The sequence below is a fragment of the Etheostoma spectabile genome, unplaced genomic scaffold, assembly GCF_008692095.1.
Source record: "Etheostoma spectabile isolate EspeVRDwgs_2016 unplaced genomic scaffold, UIUC_Espe_1.0 scaffold00569404, whole genome shotgun sequence".
Lineage (NCBI taxonomy): Eukaryota > Metazoa > Chordata > Actinopteri > Perciformes > Percidae > Etheostoma > Etheostoma spectabile.
In genome coordinates this window covers 502-20713 of record NW_022605108.1, presented here as the reverse complement: position 1 = coordinate 20713, position 20212 = coordinate 502, and the positions used below count along the sequence as shown (strand labels likewise).

At 40.3% G+C, this 20212-nt stretch overlaps 1 pseudogene; it reads right to left on the bottom strand.

The window, feature by feature from the left end:
- Positions 1-10386: 10386 nt before the first annotated feature.
- Positions 10387-19154, bottom strand: LOC116684932 (transcriptional activator Myb-like; annotated as a pseudogene).
- Positions 19155-20212: the final 1058 nt, after the last annotated feature.

Below are 20212 nucleotides of genomic sequence, written 5' to 3'. Positions count from 1 at the left end.
TGTGTTGGGTGGGTGGTTACTTGTGGCTGTATGTGAGCACAAGTTCTCAAGCAACATGACCCCCTGCCCTCCCCCCACGCCACAATCCAAAAGATCCCAAATAGACACACAAACACAAGCACGCACACACACACACACACACACACACACACACACACACACACACACCACACATCCTGACACACATAAGGGCGAATACACAGTACAGAAATTCTCAGACTTGTTTTGGATTCATAGCAGCATGAATCCACAGCTTTTGAGAAATGAACTTCATCCATGTTTCTCTTTTGGTGCGTGTAATTAGGAAAACCTAGACAGAGCCCATGTGAAAGTTGACAAAATTAGGTCTAAGTGGATGTGTCTGGAGTGTGTTTTTACGTGTGTGTGTGTGTGTGTGTGTATGTTTAAGGGTGTTGCTGGGAAAAGGCTTTGGCTGCAAGTCAGGAAACTGGGGTGACAAATGTGACCACACACTCAGCGCCAAAAGGCTGTGGGATGTCTGTGTGTGCGTGTGTGTGTGTGTGTGTGTGTGTGGTGTGTGTGTGTGTGTGTGTGTGTGTGGGGGTGTGTGTTGTTACTGTGTGTTACATATAAAACCCTGTTTAACTCACAACACCTGCTCCAATGAGGAACATTATTTACAGCGTTGATACATCTTCGTATATATATCTTCGTTTGTCTACTAGACTTCAATAAAACGTCTAACGCCGTCTTGATTGTTCAACATCATCTCTTGTCTTTCTGTCTACGGCTATTTGTCGTATGAAACAGTTGTACACCCCTCCATACCACTGTGAACACTATCCTGTGTAACTTAGAATGGGCTGCAGGAAACAGCTTTCTGAAGTGATCAGAGGCAACGTTATCAACAAAGTGTGAGCACATTTTTCTCCACTCCATATCTTAACAATTATGTGATTAAAATATACATTTTTTGCAATCTCATCAGGACTTAAACATTTAAACAAAAGCAGGCAGCTCTAGCTGGATTGTCAAATATAAACACAGAAGGAGAACAGTTTTGCTCGGGATATTATTGATGCATTTTACAGTAAGAAGATGATTGGTGTAGTTTGACTACATTCTAGTGGCACATAATAAATATTGGCATATGAATCCAAAAATATGTGTTACAGTATGTACTTCTAAGCCCAGAACTGAGCAAGTATTTTTGAGCAATGATTTCAAAGCTTAATATCTATTTGGTTTTGTGCAATTTTTTGGTGAGTTTCACCATTTTGTTTCACAGCACAAAGTCTGCCAAGTCAAACGTACATTTGAAGTGGAGCTGAAACCGACTCAGGGGATGTACATTGGTGGGAAAAAGCCTGACTACCAACGCGTTGTAGATGTCCCTTCCCTCTCGCTATCGGTGTTTAGCACTGCCGAGGATGGTTGTGATTGGTTTAAATAAAATATAAACAAGCCATGCGTGTTTTTTTCCACTATCGCAGAATAGATAGGTGGTGTAGCCAGACAAGACTCCAGCTCTGACACACTGCTGTGGAGAAAGGCCTCCAATGCGAGACTAGTTGATCAATAAACCAAACAATCAACGTGATAATCAAGTAAGCAGAATGATGACAATCTATGAGTCAAACGACTTTTTTTGATTGCAGCCCCTATTTTGTGGCCGTATGTAGCTATGTCCATATATCATATTGTGTGGTTCAAAAATCATAATAAGGGTGGGAGATTTTTAGATTATTGTGTGGATATTCATAGCATGTGTGAAGACTTTGTTTGCTATGGTACTCCTTTTAATCATCCATCCAAAAGTAAAAAATATATGTTGGTAATCTTGGATCCAGTCTAATATTTTATGATGTAAGTAAACAAAGAACCTAACTGTCTTTCATGCTTTCTTCTCTGCTGATCTCCTCACTTGTTTTGTTGTTCATCCCCGTGTTGGGCAGTTTTTTTTTTTTTATCAAATGGCTGCTCTTTGACACAGTTGGCACTGCCTTGGCTGTCCTGACCCAGTTTTGTTATTTTTTCAAAAAATGTTTACAGTTATTGTTATGGGCTATCTGCAGCATGCACATTGCTCTTTACATTTTTTTTGTCCTGAAAAACAACAACCAAACGGCCAAACGAATGGTGGCCAAATCTGGGAAAACTGTAACTGCTACACACAAGTTAATCACCTCAGCTGCAGTTCCAACAGTCCCCATCGCTCTCTCTCTCTCTATGTGTTTACCTCTCTCACCCTCCTATCTCTCCTGCCTCAGTCTCTTTCCACATGTCTATCTGCTTAATCTGTGTGTTCTGGTTGTGTGTGAGCATATGCATGCGTGTGTATTGTGTGATTGTGAGTCAGCAGGTCCATGTGGATCCTATTGTCACTATACTGTCCATGTTTATGGTCCTCACACGGCTGCAGGCTGCACATTTACCTTTGTCTTCAAACGGAAACTGTCTCTTTCTCTGGATGGACTCCAGCTGATTGACACACAACTTTTACATACATTCAACCTACATGATCTTTGCATTCCAGAAATTAAAAAAAAAACTATGCTATATTACGGGGTCAGAATAGTATGTTTGAATGATCAGCTACTGCACTGTGTTGAAATGTGTCACCTGTAATACTAAACAAGCCTGGCCTTGTGGCGTGTCTCATTGTGGGTCTCATTTTGCCCGGTTCAAGGCAGGCTTGTCCTATATTTTTCAATATCGTTCTTTCACAGTAAGCACTTTTTGGATAAACCATACTGGCAAACTCCTTTTATACATGCTGTGATAAATGTTGCCCATGCCCAGGCTGATCATACCACAACTTCTCCCTGAGCTCCCTGAGCTAAGGAAATAAAGCGAAATCAACTTCAACACTTTATTTCATCCTCAAAACCAGAGGAAGTTCTGTTTTCTCTGTTTTCAATACTTTTTTTTTTCTTCACATTCACATGTGTAAATCCTGACAGAATCACTGAAAGATGAGTACAAAGACAGGTGTAAATAATGCAATTTAAAACATGTTAAAACATTAACGGTGGATCTTTTCTATTCAAGTGTCCCAGTAAGCCAAGGCAGTGTGACAGAGAGCCAGCATGAACAACACCAGGACCCTGAAACTGAAGCGGCTCAATGGAAATCAGCCAAAATATAAGGCATTATTCAAACCTGTGTTTTTTCTGTGGCATTCAATAATAATGAAAAAAGTCTCCAGTGAAAAAGCCCAGAGTTTAGGAGGAGTTTACCCATCTGTCTGGTACTTATGTTCTGCGCCTCTGCTGTTTGCCTGGCAACCCCATAGTAATCACACCGTTTTTGTAACATTAAACAACAAGATACACTATTCCCAACATTTTTGAGTTTTAGGGCACTTTTTTTTACTTTTTTAACAGTATAAGCGTTTGTATAGCTGCTTTAGTCTTTCTCTAAGTTGGCTAACCACTACCTGGCTCTACCTCTGACATAAGAGTGGTATTGATGTTCTCATCTAACGCTCGGAACCTAAGTGCTTTTGCCAAAATGTTAAACTATTGACCATTTTTGCATACCAGCCAAGGCTCATATTTCCACTTTCCTCAGTTCAATTGTTTCACAATGAAATTACAAAAAAATGAAAAAAACAGACATAGTATGGCTTCACACAACCCCCTTGTTTTTCACTCTCCCTGTCTCTTCATCATTTGTCTTCTTCTCTGCCCTCACTTGTCTCCTCTCCTCCGTGCCATGGATGGGGGTAGTTATCAGGCCCTGCCAGCCCAGCCCAGCCCTCCTACCTGACCACTGCCAGCAGGGAGCGGCTGCTCTTGCCTGAGTATCTTCAACCACAACAGCACCAGGGAATGAGGAAATCAGGCTAGAGTAATCTATACAGGCCCAGAGCACACTGGCCAGCGTGTGAGTTCATGAAGTGGTGTGTGTTTTGTGAGTACGCACGTGCATGTTCAGGAGCCCGCCAGCCCTGCAACATCCGGCTATAAATCTATTGTGACACGTCAAACTGAATTTATGAGCCAATCTGCTTGCAACAGATATGTTTGATTTGAAAAGGGAAAGGAGGACGGAATAAAAAATGTAGTAGTAAGAGTGAACTTCTGCTTTCAACATTAAGAGCTAACTATCTTGTGGAAAGTGTGCCTCTGTCATATAAAACTTACCAAAATGTTTAAAGGTTCTTTTCTATGTTTTGTCAAATGTTCACTAAAGTCTAAATGTGAAAATATAATCTGAAGTTCCTGTTTGTTTTTTTCCATTGCTTAAGCACTTTTTTGAAAACAGGGACCAGTTTTTAGAACACTAAACATCTACACACTGCCACACAGCACAACCACACACCCAATTAGCAGTACATATCAGACCCTTTGCAAAATGAAACCTTCTTGCAAAAACTATTCATTCATTTCTCAAAAAAAAAAATTGTATTACCACATGAACACACGTTTCCTATATGACTTAATTCAGTTTGAACCAGATACACACTGCTGTTGTTATTCTAAAACACTTTTAGCAATTCTACATCTCAGTGATTAGAGTATTATAAATGAAGTACACACAAAATTGACAAATTTACAATACAGTAAGTTCACCAAACATTAAACAAGACAAATGCTACAGATTGAGGATATATGATTTTTTTTTCTCTCCATATACCCAGATCAGTCCATATGTCAACATGGAGAATCCCCACAAACAAATCCCTGTTTTCATGCTACTACATTAGTGTGCATTACACTGTTAGCTTAGCAAACATCAGACACATGAAATACTGTATCCAGTACAAGTTACACTGACAGCTAAAAAACAACAACAAACAAACAAAAAAGATCTGAAAAAAATTGTACAAAAAAATACTAGACTTACCTGTTCTATTTGTATGGTGCCTAAACCTGATTGGTGGGTCTACAATTAAGCAATCATGTGTTCGTGCACCTGGTGGCTGTGTTTCACAGACAGTCAGTGCTTTGGAATTGCTAGGAAGAGACATCCTGCTATACTTCTGTGTCTAATGTCTACAAGTGTGTTTAGTGTTTTGCAAATCACTGTGTGTATTGTTTTGCAAAAAGTGTGAGGGTGACATTGTGCGTATAGTGGCGCACATCTGGGCCAGTGTTTGGCTCCTTGAGTGTAAGGTTTTGATATTTGTGTAATACTTTTGATTTTAGTGTGTAAGAAATGGGCAAATAGTAGTTAGTTTACAAGTTGCATGATACATCCAAACATTATGTATTTCTTGTATCCTTGTTGCCATGGCATCCCTGGACCAAATGTTAATTAAGTAGAGAAAAGTAAACTGGACACACCATGGCTAGAGGGGAACACTCTGAAAGCCATATTTGGGCCTGTGACATGTCCCCCTTTTGCTGAAAGGTCAGTGCAGGTTTTTACTTTTTAAAAAGGAAATAAATAGTACAGTATAAATAAATGTAATTTAAACTTTGACTACAGCGTCTATACATTTACACCTAAATGTAAAACACATCAGCCTTTGTCATCTTTTTGAATCTGAATTTTGTTTTGTCTGTATATTATAGAACGGTATGGTGTGCCTATTTTAACTTCAACATTTTATTAAATAATTAAATTTGCCTTTCAGTAGTTATGTACTGTATGTGACACTTTATTTTTCACGACTGGAATTCTTTGCTCTCTTTTGCTGCTTAACGTGTACTTCCTGCATCTGTTTCAGCCTCGGAAACAAAAAAACACCCTTCTGAACTGACATGAACTTAGTTTAAAAACCAAAATTCAATATCAGTGTGAGTGTGAGTGCATTGCAAGTTAAATCTATGTTTTTTCATGACAACGTGAGCTATCACACTCTATCTATGTTGCCTCACACACACAAATGATTGCTGCACTGCGCTGCTGATGATAACGCAGTCAGACATCCTTGTGCACCGTTTCCCTTTTTGCTTGATTAAAAGAGCCAACACCAAAGAGCTCAAGTAGAACACTTCCTATGGAGAGGGTGAAGTCCCTACCTTTTCAGAATAATAATAAAAAGTAAAAAGATATGTACTGTGTACGGAAAGGCAAAACACAACTCATTTTTTGATCCTGTTTGAATTGTGCAATGAATTACACCGATTACTTTTGTCAATTTAAACAAATTAAAATATTAATGCTATGATGGATGCCAGGGTAGATCACCTGGTAGAGCCGGAGCCCATGTGCAGAGGCGCAAAAAAATAAAAAATGAATGCTCTGATACCTGAAATACCTCAAAACGGTATTGCTACAGTTTCCTGGTTATATGACATGTTTCCCCGGGACGGTGTGAAACTGCTTAGAGATCTGTTTTCTCTCGTTTGGGGGGTGGGTGTCTCTCGTTTATTTGCTGCTGCGTCACCGGTGATACCAATAAGCAGAGATCGTGTCTGTAAAGTCGTGGTAGTAAAGAAGCAGCAGAGTGACACAACAGGGTGTTCAGGGCACCCCTGTTTCTATATAAAAAAAAAAAAAAAATTACCTACTTATCTAACTTAGCAAGCAAGGTGACGTAGCTATATTGTGCAAGATGGAATTTGTAGTTTACTGAGTGGTTTCACACAAAACTAAATGGAAGTACAAACTGCGACTTTTGCAAAATTATCTTTTAAATTGACACACATTTTGAGTGTAATTAATGGCCCAATTCAAACGGGATCGAAAAAGGATTTGTCTCTTCTTGCCTTTTACTACCGTACATATTTTTTTTCAGAAATAGGGTTCCATAGCGGAAGGGGAGGGACTTCTTTTGAAAGTCTCTCTTTCGGTCTCAGTTTGAATTCTAAAATACCCCAACATCAGACATGTATAAAGTACTAGAGACCCAGACTTGAGTAAAAGTACAAGTGCTCTATCAAAAAAGTGAGTTGAGCAGAACTCGTAGAGCTCTTTTTGTACTTAAGTATTGCAAGTAGTTATTAAAATGTACTACTCAAGTATTGGAAGTAAAAGTATTGTGGTATGTAGCTATTAAAGAATGCAATCAAAAGTTTGAATATCACAGTTTATGTTATTTCAAATGTTTAGCCTAAAGGACACTCACAATTTCTTTGGCCGTAGCACCAGTACAAGGACAGGAATGTACAAGAGCACCTTAATCCTCATGTTGTCCTCGGGTCAAATGGACCCGTTTTCCTATATCATTGTTATTTTTAATTCCCCAAAATAACATGATTGATTCCACACAATGCTCATTGCCAAGTACAAATCTCTACTTTCATTAATTTTGGGGGCCTCTCATTCATTTTTATAGCATTTGAAAAACAAATTGGATTGAAATTATTGAGGAAAAGTTGACATAATCCATATCCCTTAATTTTAGTCTAAATAATTCCTAATTCTGATTTTCTAACTCAAACATTAGGTATGATTTCCTATAAATGAGGTTATTGACCATAAATTCCAAAAACGACTGTTAAACTAAAGTTAATAAGTTAGTGTTATGTGTGTTGAAAACGTCAAAAAAGTGACAAACGTTGAAAAAAAAAAGTGTCAAAAGTGTTGAAAAAAAGGGACAAAATTATAAGAAAAAGTTAAAAACATCGATAAAAAGCGTCAACAAAAGTGTCGATTTTTAATTTTGACGGGAAGACAACACAAGGGTAAAAACACTGAGCTTCACTCTTTGTCAACACAACTACTAAAATGAATGGGCCTACTGCTCTGTGTGTACCCACAGTACCTTTACAACAATCAGTTTACTCATCTATCATTAGTTATGTCGGTGTCAATCAACGGCATTACCCCATAAAAACACACACTAACAACGGCATGGGATTAAGCCGCATGAAAAGAGACTTGGTCTACGATTTATATTTGGCAACAGTAAGCTATTATGTCATAAAATAAGAGAAAGTTGACGTTAGTGATGGTCAAAAACACCATTCAGCGTGACACAGCCTTCATGATAGCCAGCTAGTTAACGTTAACGTAAGCGAACGCCGCAGCATGTCATGAACCGCGGGTAGCTAGTTAGCTAGCGCTAACTGCTAGCTCAAGCTGGTGCGCCATTTTTGTATTATATTTGTAACTTACCTTGATATGTCACTTCAAATTTGACGGTGAATTTTTGAAGGCCTTTATTTTGCAATCTTTCAGGAGGCAGAGTAGGCACTTCATTCTATAGGAATGGGCTTTCACTCCAACAAACGAAGACATGGACTCTGAGTAGGGCTAGGGGTGGTCTCCTTCGTCACCCTCATCGCCACGATCACTCGAAGTTGAAGGTGTTGAAGGTTGGTGTCACTCGTTCTTCCATCTCGAAACAAACTAAAAAAAAAATCAAGTGTTCTAAATGCAGGCAGGCAGCCGAGCAACAGACAGAACGGGAGCACACACGGTGTTTTTATAAGACCGCTTGGTCGCTTGATTCGCTGATGAGCTTCATCAAACCTGGTGACAGAGTCATCTTCTGCTCTGGCAATGATAATGTGGGTTTGAATTCAATTCAAACCCTCAATTTTTTATAGTATCAATTCATAGAGTTCAAGAGTTATCTCAAGACACTTTACAGATAGAATAGGTCTAGACCACACTCCAGAATTTACAAGGACCCAACAGTTCTAGTAGTTCCTCCAGAGCAAGCAACAGTGGCGAGAGGAAAAAACTCCCTTTTTGGAGAAAAGTCGGAACATTTTATATTAGTGAGGTAACGAGTAAATCATTAAAAAAATGTATTGGAGTAAAAGAAAAATATTACTGAAATAAAGTAAGTAGAAGTAGGAGAAAAAAAATAATACTCTAGTAGAGTGCAGATACAGCCTTTTGGTAGTGAAGCAGTTCTACTTCGTTACTATTCATTTCTGCCCACCATCAATCATCCTTTCACACTACAGCATATTATGTTTCCATCTGGTCTATATTGTTTTTGTCAATAACCCACAATCCACACACACACACACACACCACACACACACACACACACCACACACACACACACAACACACCACACCACACACACACACAGAGGCAGCTGCCTCCTCACTCAGTGGAAGCAGGTGTCTGTAAATCTCGTGGGGTTTGGGGCTTTTTCTCTTCTTTTTTTTCTTTTGGGTTGTAGTAGAAGATGGTGAAATTCCAATGTGAAAGTCTGCTTCTTGCTGTGGCCTCTTTCCACAAGACCCCCCCCCCCCCACACACACACACACACACACGCTTAACCACACACAATTTACTGACAGGGAATTTTTTTAACGCTCATCAACCCTCACTATAATCTTGTTGCTGTCTGTTTACACAATTACTATTACAATAGTTACAACCAAATGTTCTTATGTTTTATATGAATATACAGTATATGTGTCGTATATCTGTGTGTTACTTAAATGCTGCAGTAAGCATGAATGCACCTCCCGGAGAAGTATTTCTGTTTAGGCCTGCCTTAAATATCACAGTTCCTGTCGTGATAAATGTCATTTCTGTTTATGCATCCCTCCGAGACTAGTGTTGAGATGGGAATCTATATTTGAGGCCAGTGCGGTGGGGTGAGGGGGGGTGGCAGGTGGCTGGATGGAGGAAGGGAGAGGATGAGGTGTAAATATAGCTCCTGGTCTTAGTCTGGGCCCCTTGGCTTTCAGGGCCTCACAGGAAAACATGTCTTCTCAAGAGACTAAATAAGGAGCTCATACATGAAAGTGTGTGTTATTGGAGAACAATGAGGACTTGAGACTTGAGAGAGAGTTGACGGCCGTTTTTTTTTCATCACATCTGCTCATTACCTTTGCAACCTTGACAACAACTAGAGCTGGGCGATACATTGATATTATATCGATGTCGGGATATGAGACTAGATATCGTCTTAGATGTTGGATATCGTAATATCGTAATATGGTATAAGTGTTGTAAGTGCATTACAGCAAAGTTGTACCACACTTACCAGACTGTTGTAACTGTTCTATTATTTGCCTTTTCCCACAGTCATTATATCCACAATACTGATATTTACCATAAATCTCATTGTGTAAAGATTTTGTGAAAACACCAATAGTCAACGCTACAATATCGTTGCGGTATTGATATCAAGGTATCTGGTCAAAAATATCGTGATATATGATTTTCTCCATATTGCCCAGCCCTACAACAGACCTTTGTGGCTGTAGGATTGAGTGTGTGTGACTGTGTGTGTGTGTGGGAGATGAGAATGGAGTATTTAAACACTAGTCCTCGTAATAGTTGGCATATTAGAGACAGAGCAAATAGTTCATTTACATTAAAAATGACTCTAGAGAGTCTGCCTTCACAGTGGTATTTACACTTTAAACCACTACAGGCTATTTGTACTAAAGGAAGGACTATAAGCATGTTTCCAACTTAAATGTACTGTATGTCAATTGTGTTCATTGTCTGTGCGGAACAGCTTTTAAACTGCTTAACTATTACATCTTCAACTGAAGATACTTTTATTTCATTTAAAATGAAATACTTCCAAAATTACACTAAACACAAGTATGTAATAAAAACAACACACTTTATTTACTAGGCAGTATAGAAAAGTATAAAAAACATTCCAAACTTGGACTGTATAAATGCTTTCATGAAATCATTTTTGCTCAAAAGCTAGTATAAAAACAAGGCGTGTAAAAAGATTGTCTGCTAAGTGTTTGACATGGGCTACTGCAGTCTTAGTAAGAAAACACAATGCTGATTGAATAAGCATAATACAAAAATACAAAACGATTCAAAGAAATGTTAAAAAACAAAGAAAACACATATAAAAAGTTTCAATTCAAGGGATTTGTTTGTAGCAAAATATAAAACATCAGTGTTTAGTACTCCCACTTTTTATGGATAATATAAGATATAAGAAGTGCAGCTTGGTCTTACTCTTACTGGGTGAAGCTCATGGTTTCAGACATATAAGCTCATTCAAGATTGTTTTTAAATGTTTCAATATATATACTTAGACTTTTAACACATATGTTTGTTCATTGAATGTTTCCTCATACAGGATTTTGTGAAGGCCAGACATAAATTGAAAGTTGAAATGAAAACTGAATTTATATGAACTAAAGGTGCCAACGTCAGGTAATACTAATAAGGCTGGCCCCTTTTGTTGTGTAAAACATGATCATTCTTAGAATAATGATGGAAGAACAGATGCAGCTGTTCTTGTTCAGTAGTTAGGTGTTTACATGAGGTGCACAGACCAAGCACTTAAAATTCTCAGTAGACACAAAAAATAATAATAAAAGAAACGGAAACGTTTCATGACTGGAATAAAGAGGTCAGTTTTGAATTCATTAATATGCCTTTGGATTTATGATAATGCTAACAGGGCTTAAATACTTTACTTACAACACTGCTCCATTGGCCAATTAAAAAAAAAACAACCAACAACAACATTATCATTATTATCAAAACAAAAGAAATAAATTAATCAACTTGTTCTTTATATTAATATCAAAATTCGGAATTAATAATACAGCCCAATGCAAATTATGTAGCCACCGTTTCCCATTTATAATACAACATCGATAATAACACAGTGACAAGACCAAAAGTAATAGGACGTACAATAGAACCCAGAGCAAATTCTATATAAAAGATTTCAAAAACAAAATAAATGTTTAGTCTTTGGTTGGTTGAAATCCAACAAGTGTGAGTGTAAAACCACCAATGGCATAGCGCCTCTCCCAACTGTTGTACCACAACAAATATGTCATCCGCGGCGCTGCGTCCAGCGCAGGGATTGTTGATCTTACAGTCCAACATGTGTCTCTAGTCTACATGACCAGTGTCCTCGTAGGGTAAGTGTTGATGTACTTGTGGCTCTGCTCGGAGGCCAAAACGTGCTCCTCTGTTTTCCCACAGGTCACATGTTCCCAGGAACTGAGCTGCTGCAGAGAGAACGAGAGGGCCATGAGTTTTTTGTATCATTTTTTTTTGTTCTGCAGGTTAACGGAAAAAAAAAAAACTACTGGCCCGATTTCCATGAAACTTGGTGGAAGGTGTACCATGGGCCGAGAAGAAACCATTCAATTTTAGAGCAATTCTTTTTCACTTTTGTTAACATTGCGAGATAGGGTATGCCTTGGTGGATATTACATAGAAACGTGTACACACCTGTAGTGGGCTGGCCATGCCTCTGTGAGGGAGGTGGTAGGTTTTGTGCCGTCTTCACTCAATAATGAGCTAGTGAGTAGGTCCTTAATGAAAATGTAAAAACATAAAAACACATTTTAGCAACAGAAGTCAAGATTAAGATTTAAGGATGTCTGTCTGTGAGTATATCAAGGACAGCTTCACATTAGAGAACATGAACTGTTAGGTTAATATGAGCTTACAGGTACTTCCTGTGCGGGGGCCGTTTGGGGAGAAGAGCTGTGTGTGAAGGTCTTGTCCTTCCCACTGCATACATGGGCTCCCCTCACATGGGGACTCCACCTAGGACCCAAAATACATCACAGTAAATATCACCATGGATACATACAGTAGTCTCAAACAATGCTACTGATAAATAGTATATAATAATAATAATGAACTTCCACATGAAAACAATACAGTACTTCTTTGTCAGTCTCGCATTTATCTGGTTGTTTTTTTACATATGTGTGCATGTTTCTGTTGAGTGTTAAGTACCTCTTGTTTTATTTTTTGAGAGGAGGCTGCTCAATGGCACACTCCATTGGCTCCTGCTTGATGGATTGTACCATCTGCTGCTCAAAGGGGATTCTGGAAAAGACACACATACCCCAGTGAGTCACAAGGACACTTTAGCAAGCACAACAGAAGGTAATATGACAAATTCAAGACTTGAGATATTTTTCAAAGTCTTTTCCTCACCAGTAGTTTGAGGGGTCCATACTGGCCTCCTGCATGGCCAGGGCTGACCTGAAAGGTGTGGGTGTACAAGGAGATGACTCCAGGAGCGAACGACGAATGTTTGGCGTTCTGAACCTGAGAGAGAGAAAGAGAGAGAACAGTTTTTTAAAGCGTAATTTGCCACAATTCTGCATATTTGTGTAAGAAAATGTATCGGAGACAATGCTGCTTACATTTCATTCTCTTTCTGGGGTCTGATAGTGTGGTTGATCGGAGGCTTGGAGTCCACAGGCGAGCTCATTGGTAAACTGTCATTGTCGGAGTGTTCTGGGCTCATTGACTGGTTGAGAAACTATGAAAAAACAGAAGGGAACCCAGTTAATTAAAGTAGCGTTATAGGTTTATTTTGAAGCAAAACAATCTGGCAGATCATGGAAGGACACCTGGTCTGAACTACAGAAATGGAGAGAAAAAGGGAAAAGAGGGACGGTGCTTCAGAAGACAAGACATAGATAAAATTATTGAAATGAAACTAAAAGAAAACAATTTGTGAATGATTGGTTGTTGATATCATCAAGGTGGCAGGTTGGTGATTGGATGGATTCTAATCAAACGCAGCTACTTTAACTACCTGTGAGGGTGAAAAGGGAAGGTTTCTGACTGGTGAAGGCTTGGGGGTTGAGCAGATGAAACCAGCCCATGCTCCGAGAGCAGTTCTTGAGCCCTGATTGGGCAAGAGCCTGTCTGTTCTGAGAACGCTCCTATCCAAGAGCCTGCTGGTAGTGGCCTCATCCACTGAGGAGAGGCTCTAGGAAAAGGGCGGGAAAATATGGGATAAAGCCCATTACTCTGTAAAATCTATGTTGCTACTTGCTAAGCTATCCGATTTTCATCTTGACACAGTTGGTCATGACCCACAAAAATGAACATAATGTCATCACACCATGTAGCCCAAGGATAAAGTAAATGCAGATACTCACTGAATCAATGACACAATCCATGAACTCTGGAATAGTATCTGAGAACGTCGGACTGCTGTGATTGCTGTTATTGTTGTTGTTGTTGTTGTTGTTGTTGTTGTTGTTGTTGTGGTTGCGGCCGTTATTGCTGTGGGCGCGTGTTGCAGAGGCGCTCTCTTCAGGTAGGCAGCTCTGGTCGAGAGGCAGGGCAGGGGCCTGGTGATGAGGTAATAGCATTACACCATCTGAGCTGTTGGTCAAAGAGCTCTGGCTGGCCCAGCTTGGATAGGACAAATTCATCTAGGGGAGAAAAGGGTATAAAGAGTGAGGGCTTGAAATACCTGTCAAAGAATAATCATCAGAAAAAATATGAGCACAGCAGGATGAGTGTAGAGCCTGACAATAAGGGAAGAGGTGTCAAATTTGAGCAGATGAGAAAAAAAGGAGAAAGGGAACTTCAATGTAAAGAAGTGTTGAGTAGAGGGTTGCACAAGGGGTCATGCACACGCGCTAAAATGGCAATAAGGTCCTATTTCATAATTTTTGCAGAAACCAACCCCCCAGATGTTTCCTCCTCACAAGAACACACACACAGATCTAACCACTGTCCTTAAAGCCAGGGTCAAATGCCAAGGTTGTCACACATATTTCGAAGCTCACCCGTGCCCACACTTACGCAGACACACATGCGACTTACTGGTCGTGATGGCTGGCCCCTCAGCTCATCTTCTGTTGACATGAGCAGCAGTTCGATCTCTTTCACCCTCTGCTCCTTCTCTGGGTCCTCCTCACTATAGTGTCTCTGAGAAAAAGGAAGCAGGAAGCAGAGTTTGAGCAAGAATTCTCTTCACTTACAATACACTCCTGTGGCCTCACTATCTAGTCTCAGTGAACAATTATGCTGCGTTTACTTGCTGTTTTTACCTGTATAGCAGCGGTTCCATGCTGGGGAATGTTTAGCAGGTTCAAATGCAAGGCCATGGGTAACGGTATCTGTTAAGCCAATCAGAAACACACATCCAAATCAAATTAATCAATCGCCTGCACCTACACAATCAGCATAATTTAGTTTTCCTGCTAGCATCCCGAGTTTTAGTTTAAAGCCCACTCACTCTGTGTGTGTCGGAGATGTAGGTGTAGGGAGGCAGCTGCGAGTGATTATGCGAGTGGTGAGGGAAACCCATGATGTGAGCGTTGGTCTTCACATAGCCATGGCTAATGGAGAGCGAGGAGTTCTTTGCTGCGATCTGAAGATAGCCCTCCTGTTCCACTTTCGCCTCATGGTGGAGTTCCAGTGGTTCTTTATAGCGTTGTCAGTCCTGGGTGTCATAAATAACACATATTCACTTACAGGTTATTCATTACAAAACACATCCACATGCCCACAAACATGCACAATGCGAAGACATCCTGGACCACTAGTGGTACAAGCACACACAGAGGCTGCCACAGATCACACACACACTAACACACACACAAAACTGATAAGGATATCAGGACAGAGCAATGGCAATGGCAAAACTAAAGTATCTTTTTTTACCTAGTCTTATTCATTAGCTTCTAGCCCTTTCTCTAAATGATAAATGTCAGGACAGGGTGTTTTCATAACCTTATTTCTCCCAATCATTCTGTATTCTATCTTTTCAAAACAATGGAAATGTTTCCGTATTCACACCTCCATCTTCTTTAATGTTCTATATGCTCACTTCATCCCTTTTCTAAATTGTTTCTTCTCTCTTCATTCCTCCTTCAATGTCCTCCCCTCCATAACATTGCTCAGTCAACCAACAACGGTTTAGTGATTCATCTAGCTTCTCTTTTTCACCTTTCTCTCTTCATTCTCTGCCTTACCTGCCGGGGAGCAGCTTAGCGATTTCGGCCCAGCGGTTGCCCAGCTTCTCGTGTGCCTGGTAGATGATTCGGTCCTCCTCCTCAGTCCACGATGTCTTCTTCACCTCAGGGTTCAGGTGGTTGTGCCAGCGCTCACGGCACTGCTTGCCGATGCGCCCCTTCAGGTGCTTGGCAATCACAGACCAACGCTTGGCTCCATACTTCTGGACAAGCTCAATCACCTGTGGCACGTGTGTGTGGTGTGTGTGTGTGTGTGTGTGTGGTGGTGTGTGTGTGTGTGTGTGTGTAGGAGGAAGAGCATTGAAAAGGAAGGGAAGTAAATGGTTGGGAGGGGCATGAGGAAAGAGGAAGGAAGGAGCAATAACAGAGAGGAGAGGGAGAAGTAAAGGGGTTAGAGAGTAAGAAAAATCACAAGATAAAAAGTTCACAGGTAATAAGGTGTAGAACAGATAGGAGAGAAAGTGACAATAAAAAAAGTTGTTAGTCAACCAGACAAATCTCAGAAACGTATACATTGTGCCAGTGAATGCTTCCCGTCCCCTCCCTCCTTTCCCCTTTCTTTATCTCTGAACATGTAGAGGTGATTGAGAACACCTGCTGGTGAGCACTGAGGGAGTTTCCAGTGGAACGTTAGCCACTCTGCTAATCATTAAAGTGGCATCTGAGTGGAAATATAACTCCTTTGGACTAGCCAATAAATACTGCACAGGATTTAAGAGACTAAGCATGTACTTGTTGAGTAACATCAACTTTTTGGCAAACTACAAATGTGCAACAGCAGCCAGGAGTTGCTACAGAATAGTTTTTTTTAACCTGGAAGACACTTGATTGCCTGTTTCCCGTGACTGGTATCCACTACGTTACCCCAACATCTAAAAGGTTTCTGCATTACTACTGTATGTGCAAATACAATGTGGTTTTGTCATTGATTTCAGTATTTTGTGTGAGACCTTTTAAGTTCTGAGTGCATTAAAGTTTTCTAAAAGGCTGTTTTCTTACCCTCTGGTCCTCCTCTTTGGTCCACGGCCCTTTGATGAGCTCTGGGTTAAGAACCTTCTGCCACCTGTGCTGACACTGCACATCTGTACGATTCTGGTAGGTTAGAGAGCAGGGATTAGTAATCATTCTTATACTATGGGAGGTTTTGTGTATGTGTGTGCATGTGTACATGCATGTGTAAGCACAGGCCTCCTACTTACAGTTAGTAAGCTTGCAATAAGTTTCCAGTCTCTGATCCATGAAGCTCAAAAGTTTCTTCAACTTCTCATCCTAAAATATAGAAAAATATTGCAGTTTGTCAGCCTCACTGCAATGAACATCACTCCCAGCTATTTAACACAATAGTCAGTCAATGTGGTTAGACCAGACAACAATAAAAAGAAAGGTCCTAGGGACTGATCTCTCCTTAGGTCATTTCTATCCAATATGTGAGCTGTGTTAAACATTCTGTATATGTAACAGCAGGATTTGAATTATTTCGACTGGTCTTTATGTGTGTACCTCTTCTCGTGTCCAGCGTGTTTTGCCTAGGTGGCGTTCCCTGCCTTGGCCAGTGATCCATCATAATCATGTTCATACATCTCAGTCTCCTCCTCATCCTCCTCGCTACTGTAAACACTGCAGACAAAGAAAGAGAGAAACTCAAAGAGAAATTCAGAAGAAGAGGTGGAGGCTGTGTGAAAATAGTGTAAGATATAGAAAAGAAAATGAGAGCACCATAAGAACCTGTCTATTTCCAAACTACTCCCTAATGATCTCTTTAAAGAGTGCATAAAGAACTCAGCCCACTCTTTAATTCATCAGGTGTCAACACAGACAAAACCAGTCATTCTTGAAGGTTTGGGTGCAGGCTTTTAGCCAAGACACCCACAAGAGGAGAGAGAGAGAGAGAGAGAGAGGAGAGAGAGAGAGAGAGGAGAGAAGAGAGAGAGAGAGAGAGAGAAGAACAGCAAGTGGGAGGGAGGGGGGGGGATGGATGAACAGGTTCCAATGTTTTTGGTTTCACAGATACTGGGATTGGCACATGCGATCATAATTTTGTGACCCTGGCGTGTTCAGACCTGCAATGGTTTGCATTGTACAACATAATCATGCACACCCACACACAACACACCACACACACACAGATAGTTTGTTAACCAATCAGAGTGTAGAGCATGGACAACGTGGAAGCTAAGTAAGATACTTTAATGTCATACAGAGAGAGCAACAGGTGAACAGGAACCCCACTGAGTGTGTGGTGGTGTGTGGTGTGTGTGTGTGAATAGAGGATATTAGAGTGGATTAGCTTCCTTATTTTATCTAAATAACAGCAATGACCATACAGAAAAATGTACAGCAGCATTTTCTTTTAAGTACATTAAATGCTGATGTGTCAATTGTAGACATATTCCAGAAAAAAAATTAAAGAAAATATCATGCCAAATAAAAATCGCTGAGCAGGCTACTTCGTGTGCACAAACAACACGCAAACAAAAGTTAAATTCACGCACCTAAACTCTAATTGGTCAAACTTAACACGCAAGCTCAATGCAAGTAGCCGGATGCTTTTCAGGGAAAGTTGATGCCGATCGATGCTCATCAAGAAAGTACACAACACGGTAAGCTGGTGAGAGTGACCGAAGTTTAAATTGATGGCGATTCTTGTACCAAAACATAGGAAATACACAACATGCAGCACTTTTCGAGACAAGTACACGTAGGAGACGCTGAAAGCGCAGTTTCCAAAATAACAGTGAGCTTTCAGAGATGCTGCGGCAACATTCAGGTGTATGAAAGTTTCATTAAGGCGGGTTTAAAATGACCTATATGACAGCTATATTGCTGCAGGCTATAGGCTAAGATCTTATCTGGAAGTTAAAAACGTGAAAAGAAAAAAGTCTGTAGGGCTGAATAGGGTAATGGTCACAAAGCGCCTATTTTCAAAACCTTCATTAACTAATTTAGGACATGGAAATGCGTGTTGCAATACATTCAAGTCTGTGAGTGCGTTTTGACAAGTCACATGGACTCTATGCTGCATTGTGTTTAATTTAGTATTTATTCTAAACTCCTATCCACGCAGTCCTGCGCACAGCGTGGCACGAGCCTGACCACCCGCCTAATGTTATTAATCCGCGCGTGTGTTTTTGAGTAAGAGAGCGACACAGAGAGAGAGAGAGAGAGAGAGCGAGAGAGAGAGAGACCCCTTTCTCTCTCTCACCACTGACAGAAGCTCTAGAAGCGCACATGCCAGATGACCACACCTGTCATGGGCGCGCGAGCGAGACATCCACACCACGGCTCACGCTTTAACGGCCAAGAAAACAAACAAAAAAAATGGCTTAACGTTACAACCACAGAAAGAGCTTAGACAACTAAAAATGTAATAAAAAAGATCAGTAACTCTGTCAATAAGCTGTACCTTTAACGTTCTTCCCTCAACTCATGCCGTATTCAACAACGTAAATGATGGCTAACGTGAAAAGAAAAACAGTAACAGTTAACGTTAACTGCGTACGCTATAAGACGAGAAAAGAAAGTTAAAGATGATACAATTCAAGAGTAAATGGTCTGTTTGAGCTTACCTGTTTCTCGGCCGCCGAGCCATGTTAATATCTGTAGAGCGGCTCGCAGGTTGCGCTGAGCACGTACTTTCACTATCTGCGCTGGTTTGTTCTCCCGGGGAAGAGGCAGGTTGACATTAATTTAAATACGGCAGCCTCCACTACTGCTCCTCCCCTCTCCTATAGCATCCCGGTAAATTTGGCGCTCCTGAGAGCATGTGGCAAACTGCGCATGTCCAACACAGGATACTTCAAATACCGTCCGACGTTTTGAAACTACCATTTAAAAAGACACGAAAAAGTCCGAATTTTAGGTAATATCCAAGAAAGCGACAGCAATTATAACAACACTTATATTTCCAGAAAACGTATCAAATTGTGTTGTTTTTTCGCTGAGGAAAACTTTGTAGTCTACCATCTATACCAAAATCGGTTTATGATGCGTAGCGTGATAGACACTCTTTACATTACATATACAAGTGCCATGATAAAATGTGGCTGGATTGTATGCCTAGGCTTACTGCAAATAAAAAAAAAAAAATGGTGGGAAAGTGGATAGTGAATCGTGCGTTGGACAGTGCCACTAAAACATTTACAAAGTTTTCTTGAATGCACCAGGCCACAACACATATAGTAGACTTGTCAAAGCGGGTTTAGCCTTGTTGTCCGCGCTAAACGCTTTTGTCAACACGATTTGCGAGTTACATTTTCTGATAAAAAAAAAGGAGAAGGGAATTACGTCCATGGACGTAGTTAATCAATCGCGGAATAGGGTTTTGGCATGCGAGGAAAGTTAAGTTGCAATGCTGTGTTCGCGGCTACCTAGAATGCCTGCTGGTGTTTCAAATTGCCTAGATGCTACAGTATTTCACAGTAGGCTAATAAAAAAATGAAAGACCTTGGTCTATCATCCGGCGATGAAATTGTTTTTATGTTCGCCTAGACAAAGAAAGTAATGTAGGGGAACTTCAACTTCTTTCGCAGGGATGTGTTGCACATAATCATAGGAACTTCCTTTAAAACACACGATAATATGTGAAGTTGTTCGTCAAATTATCTTTGAAAATCTTTAAACGGCAGCTTGCTGATGATGTCCTGCACTCATTAAAAATGATAATAATTCACATTTACATTAGTAACGAGTTGATCCTGTTTTTC